The following is a 6,231-nucleotide window of genomic DNA, read 5'->3' on the forward strand; positions in this document are numbered from 1 at the left end:
TATTTACTAAGGTAATCTGCTTTGATCTATTTGCTATCACTTATAATCACTTAAAATCTGTCTTTTGTAGTTAAACTTGGTTTTGATTTGTCTAAAACCAGTGTGTGCAAATCCTAATTGGGGGCAGAAAGCTGTTGCATATCTTCCTCCACATTTAGGGAGGGGGTGAATTTCATGAGCTTATGCTGTACTGTTCCCTGTGCAGTGCAAGATGGTGTAATGTTGGGTTTGCCCTTCAAGGGGGGTGTGCACTTGAGTAACTAGGCAGTTCCTTAGCTGAGCCTTCCCATGCAGAGCTGATCTCAGGATCTGTGTGAACCTGCAGCTGGGTGTGTCCCTAACTATGTGTGCTGGAAGGGGCTTGAGAGCCTGTCACAGCAGTACAGTGAAAAAGTAGCCCAGGCTGATGGGTCAGGCGGGCTTAGTGGTATCCCAGTTCCAGGCAGCACCCTGGTGTGGGGACCTGGGGGAACCCATAATAGTGAGGACATTAAATAAAGTTAGACACAACTTCCAAGCGAACCTAAACACTGTTATGCATGCAGGTATGCGACTGCCTTCTCATGCCATCATCAAATGCTAGTCCCTGATGTGGCCAAATCTATGTCACGCTGAGGTGTAGTTATACTCCAAAAGGTACAAAATCACACGGTGAGGTTCCCTATTGACTCCCTTGGTGATTACAGATCAAATGTGCAATGGTTACAAGTCAGAAGATTTTTCCTACTGGGAAAAAAAAAAGACAGCAGAAAACTGGGATCTGAGTCGCTCTTCAGTTTGTCTTCTACATCATCCCGAGAAATGAAGACTGCAATTAAAACTTGCAGACAATTTTTGTGATGATGTGTGAGACAGGATAGCCCCCAGCTTGTTTTTTGGTCTCTAGCTGTCAGCTCAGCAGGATTTGAAGGCAAGAGATAGAATTACTTTGTCAAAAATCAAGATAATCCTGGGGAAAAAAATTAGTGATTATGACCCCAATTATAGAAGAGGCTGGGTCAGGGAAGCATTTTCCACAATAATGATGCAAATGTTAACTTTAATAAAATACCTTACATTTACACACCACTTAGAACTGGTTGGGGGGGGGAAATGATTCCCCCCACACTATTTTTCATGGAAATTACATTTTTTATCACTTCTGTTATAATAATAGGAGATATACCTATCTCCTAGAACTGGATGAGACCTTGAAAGGTCATTGAATCCAGTCCCCTGCCTTCACTAGCAGGACCAAGTACTAATTTTTGCCCCAGATCCCTAAGTGGCCCCCTCAAGGATTGAGTTTACAACCCTGGGTTTAGCAGGCTAATGCTCAAATCACTGAGCTATCCCTCCCCCCAGTGTAGCAGCTTGAGACCCCATTGTGCAAGGTACTGTACATATACATAGTGAGAGACAGTCCCTGTCTCAAAGAGTTTACAATCTAGAAAGACAAGTTAGACAAAGGGAGTAGAATTATACCTCTTTTACAGATGAGGAACTGAGACAGAGAATAAGTGACTGACCCAAAGTGTCCGTGGTAGAACCAAGCCTAGATCTCTTGCGTCCCAGTCTAAAGCCACAAGACTGTCTTTCCTCACTAATAACACTTTTCACCCCAAAGGGCTGGGATGGGAGGATGGCAACTAATAGGTGCACAGTTTGCTGTAGGGCAAAGAGATTTGGTCCAAGAACCACTTTAGTGGATGTGTTGATCAACATGTGGGTTGTGTGATATGTTGACGAGTGTGTCTAAATGCCTGAATAGTAAATTTGCCTCAATATCTCCCTGACCTCTTTTCCTGTCTTTGAGTTCAGGCCCCCAGGCACACTGAAATTCTAAGATGTTCAAAGGTTTTCTGAGGGTGGTGTCAAAGAAAATGGTTTTGCATCAGGAGCAGAACTGCGTGAATGAAATAGAAAACCAGTTAATCCCCCTGGTTTCTGGTTTTGCTGTGGACCTGAAACTTGGTCCAGGATAACTGATATATGCCCTGAAGCTGATGCACCTTTCAGGCGAACCTGGCCTTAGTACCAGGAGAACCCCAAGGATTTAATGTTTAAGATGAAAATTGTGTAAATCTTGTTGCTTTGGCACCAAGCGTTTTGGGGTATAAATGTACAAACCTCAAAGCAAAACTCAGAAGGAGAAGGAAGGTGATTGAATTTGTGCTGTCTAAACATCACTGCTCCCTACGAATATAGAGTTGCCAGCCCTTCTAGCAACATAAAACTGAAGAGGTTTGGTCAGCTCTACTAGAAACAATTAACGAGAGTGACTAGACCTACTTTCTATTGAAGCTTTTTGATGCTCTAAATAGAAAGGAAAATTATGAACCCTGTTTGTAAGGTAAAAGTTCTTTGGGCATGAATTCTTTCTGAAAGAAATGACTGCTGCCCCCACAGCCTCCAGTCTTTGTAGTCAAAAGGAACTGAACTGTGAAGAGAGCCAGTGAAATAGTTCCAGGAGTGACGGAGTAATTTATCTTTTGCCCAACTTTGTGTCTGAAATAGCCAGCAATGCCAGCTGTATGCAGGAGCTGAGCTAAAGCTGTCTGCACATGTCTCTTAGTGACTCTCAGCATACTCAGTAGTGAGAGTACTGAATGAGCTGTAGCAAGCAACTGAAAATGTTTATTCAGACAGTCAACCACTGTCCCCATCTGACCCCAGTAACACGTCTCTTCCCTCTCCCCCACCCCGAAACCTTTCAGAGCAGCCCATATTATACAGTCCATATAATAATGGTCTGATCCTGATCTCATTTAAGTCAATGGTAACGTTCCCTTTGGATTGAATGGAGCAGGCCCTAAATTTTGACCCAGCCGGTTGTTCATCAAAACTGTGTTTTCCTGCAGAATTATTCTGTCAGAGTCAGAAACCAGACACCAGAGGAAAGCTCCTGAACTTGAGATGTCAAAAGCATCTGGTCTGCTACATATTGATCGTGGACTTGAACAGTTTACTGATGGAGCCAGGGACATTTCCTCCTGTGATGGTTATTTGTCGATTTCACTCCATTGGCTTGAGCTCGAGTTTCCATAAGTAAAGCCACAGCTGATCTTCAGCAAGTGACGATTTCCATTGTACCCCATGTAATATTTCCTGTCTTTCTCCCACCCTTCGTCTATTTAAATTGTAAGCTCCCCGGGCCAAAAACTGTCTCTTATTATGTGGCTGTACAACACCCAGCACGTGGGCAGCTCCAGGTGCTACAGTAATATAAATAATTAATACTAATAACAACAACTACCAATGTTCTAACTGTCTGGCCACTGAAAAGCAGTCACTGACTTGTCATGCAGAATAACCCCCACTGGCACTTAGTTTATTGATTAGACTCCACCATCGGTTGGGACCTCATCTATTATGCTCACTGAGGCTATGGCTACACTACAAGGCTTTAAGTGACACGGCCGCTAAAAGGCACGCAGTGTAGCTGCTGTTTGTCGGCAGGAGAGAGCAGACCTGCCAACAAAAAGCTCCCCCTCCCCCCCACCCCCACAAAGCGCTATCCACACTGGTGCTTTTCATCTGTAAATCTTTTGTCGTTCAGGTGTGTGTGTGTGTTTTTTAACACCCCTGAATGACAAAAGTTTTGCTGACGAAGTGCCAGTGTAGACAAAGCCTAAGAGTGGTTCCATAAAGATTTAGCAGTCCATTCGTGAAAGGGCCCACTGACGCTTTAAAAACCCCATCACTAGTCACCATACCAGTCACCATAAGGAAAACTGCCCCAGGAAATAAAATACTGGACGCTGTGCTGCATGGCATATACCCGACTGCAGCTAGGCCAACACATTCACATTCAGTGATGAGAACTGGACATTGTCCTTGTGGGTTAAAAAAATTCCGACCATGCCAAAAAGCAACAGCAAATAGTCTTTAGGAAACAGTATAAATGAGAGTAAGCAGCAAATTCACCATTTTGACTGTTTTCCAATTGCCCATAGCTACACTTGTTAAATTGAGTGCTGTGTGCATAAATCAAAACAGGATGTTTTCTTTTACCTAACAATGGCAAAGCTCTGTGCCAGTTTTTAAGTGTTTTCCTGTGTGGATCCAATTTGAAGTTTTAAACACATTTTTCCCTATAGGTATCTATACATATTGCACATATACACACAGCCAGCCGGTTTAACTTAGCAGGTTTGGGGTTTTTTAAGAGAAGGTTAACAAAAAATCAACAGCTACCATCCTTGTTGATTTTTATTGTGCCCTTGGGTGCAATTAAATGTTGAGATTGTTATTGAATTTTCTTGACAGATTGAATTTTCCTGTTTAGGAGGCACATACGTACACTACATACCTACAGCTGTATTGCTGCCTCAACACACTGCACCATCATCCCTGTCCTGCAATGGGTTTGCACACCCTTGCCTCATTGACACATTGGTGATATGGCTGCCCTTGCATAATTATATCCCCTGTATGTGGACTATATGGGGGCTTCACAAGGGGGAGGGATAGCTCTGTGGTTTGGGCATTGGCCTGCTACAGCCAGGGTTGTGAGCTCAATCCTTGAGGGGGCTATTTAAGGATCTGGGGCAAAAATCTGTCTGGGGATTAGTCCTGCTTTGAGCAGGGGGTTGGACTAGATACCTCTTGAGGTCCCTTCCAACCCTGATATTCTATGATCCCTTTCTGGGGCTAAGTCATTTCAGAAACAATTATAGTGGTGTGATAAAGACAATGGTGCATTCATGCCAAGGAATACTCAGGATATGGAGACATCCAGTAATTAAATGGACACTATCAGGGCCACTGCATGTTTCAAGATTTGAATGGCTGGATTTTTTTCCTTATACTTGTTTGCAAATTTTATTTTATTTTCTAGCCAAATATTTTAGGATTTTTATTTTATTTTAGGGGTGTTGTAAATAGCCCAAAATTTATATGCAGCTATCATTTTAGATATCTTAGGTACTTATATGGCTTCCCACTGCTGTAGAATCTGAGCATCTCACATTCTTTTCATGTATTTAGCCTCCCAGCACCCCTGTGAGGTAGGGAATAGCTATTATCTCCATGGTAGGGATGGGGAACTGAGACACACAGAGATTAAGTGACATACCCTATATCATACAGTGAGTCTGTGGCAGAGGAGGGAATTTAACCTGGTGTCTCCCAGGTCCAGGCTAGCACCAATAAGAAGCACTGCATGCGGCTCTGCTCTTATAAGGAATCCAACAATTAGAAAAACCCTGTGTGGGTGTGACTGACTTAGCAATCATGAATGACTCAACAAACCTATGTGTGTACCTAGCCCTCACAAGTAATTACATGACAAATCAGCTTGGTTTTATGAGCTATCCTGCAATTACAAACCAAGCCCATCCCCCTAGGGCTACCCTACAATAACTTTGACAAGGAACTTTACAATAATAAATCAGTGTAACGTGTGAAATGTGGGTAGAAAGATAGGCTAGGATGAAAACCTGTAGTGTTGTCTTCTACACCAAGGTGGATAGGATATTTGACTATACTGGAAAAGCTATAAACTAGTAAATGTCAGTAAAAGAACATGCAACACAGATCGACATATGAGGAAGGGTCCAGCAGAGCAATTCTGATTTACAGCGGCTGTGGATCTGGCCCAGAGAGTGCCCTTTTGTCCTCTTCCACTGACATGGGCAAAAACCCGTATTTACTAATTTAAGATGGCATTTGCAGGGGAAAGGGGAGGAATAAAAATCTGTTTACTAGGTGCTGATTGCCTCAGCCAAACGCGGACAAGTCATTCCACCAACAATTGGAAAAAGATAGAGTCCATGGAGTCATACACTGTTTTTTCCAGCAGCTCTTTTTTTATCCCTTCACAAGTTGTCCACTCAATATTACAGTTGTTATTGTTACGCTTACCCAACAAGCAAACAGTTAACCTGATCAGATTGCAGTCTTTCCCGTAGTATCTGTCCATCAGCTGTCTAGCTATCCTGGAAGAGATCTGTGAGCAATAGCGCACATCAGAGTGTAATAGTAATACTGAACACTTCTATAGCACTTTTTACATTTGTAGATCACAAAGCATTTAAAAAAGGCCACCCCAATGGATCCTTCCCAGATTTTACACAGAATCTAGTGCCCACCAGGACAGGCAGTATCATGTGAATAGTCGTGCAATACAGACATGACAAGTTTTTGTAGATGGGGAAACTGAGGCTCGGAGCAGTTGTGAATCACTCTAGGTCACACAGCCCATCTACATTAGAGCCGGGGATAGAATTCAGACCTTTACACTCTTGAGTC

Source organism: Mauremys reevesii, linkage group 23, assembly GCF_016161935.1.
Source record: "Mauremys reevesii isolate NIE-2019 linkage group 23, ASM1616193v1, whole genome shotgun sequence".
Taxonomy (NCBI): Eukaryota; Metazoa; Chordata; order Testudines; family Geoemydidae; genus Mauremys; species Mauremys reevesii.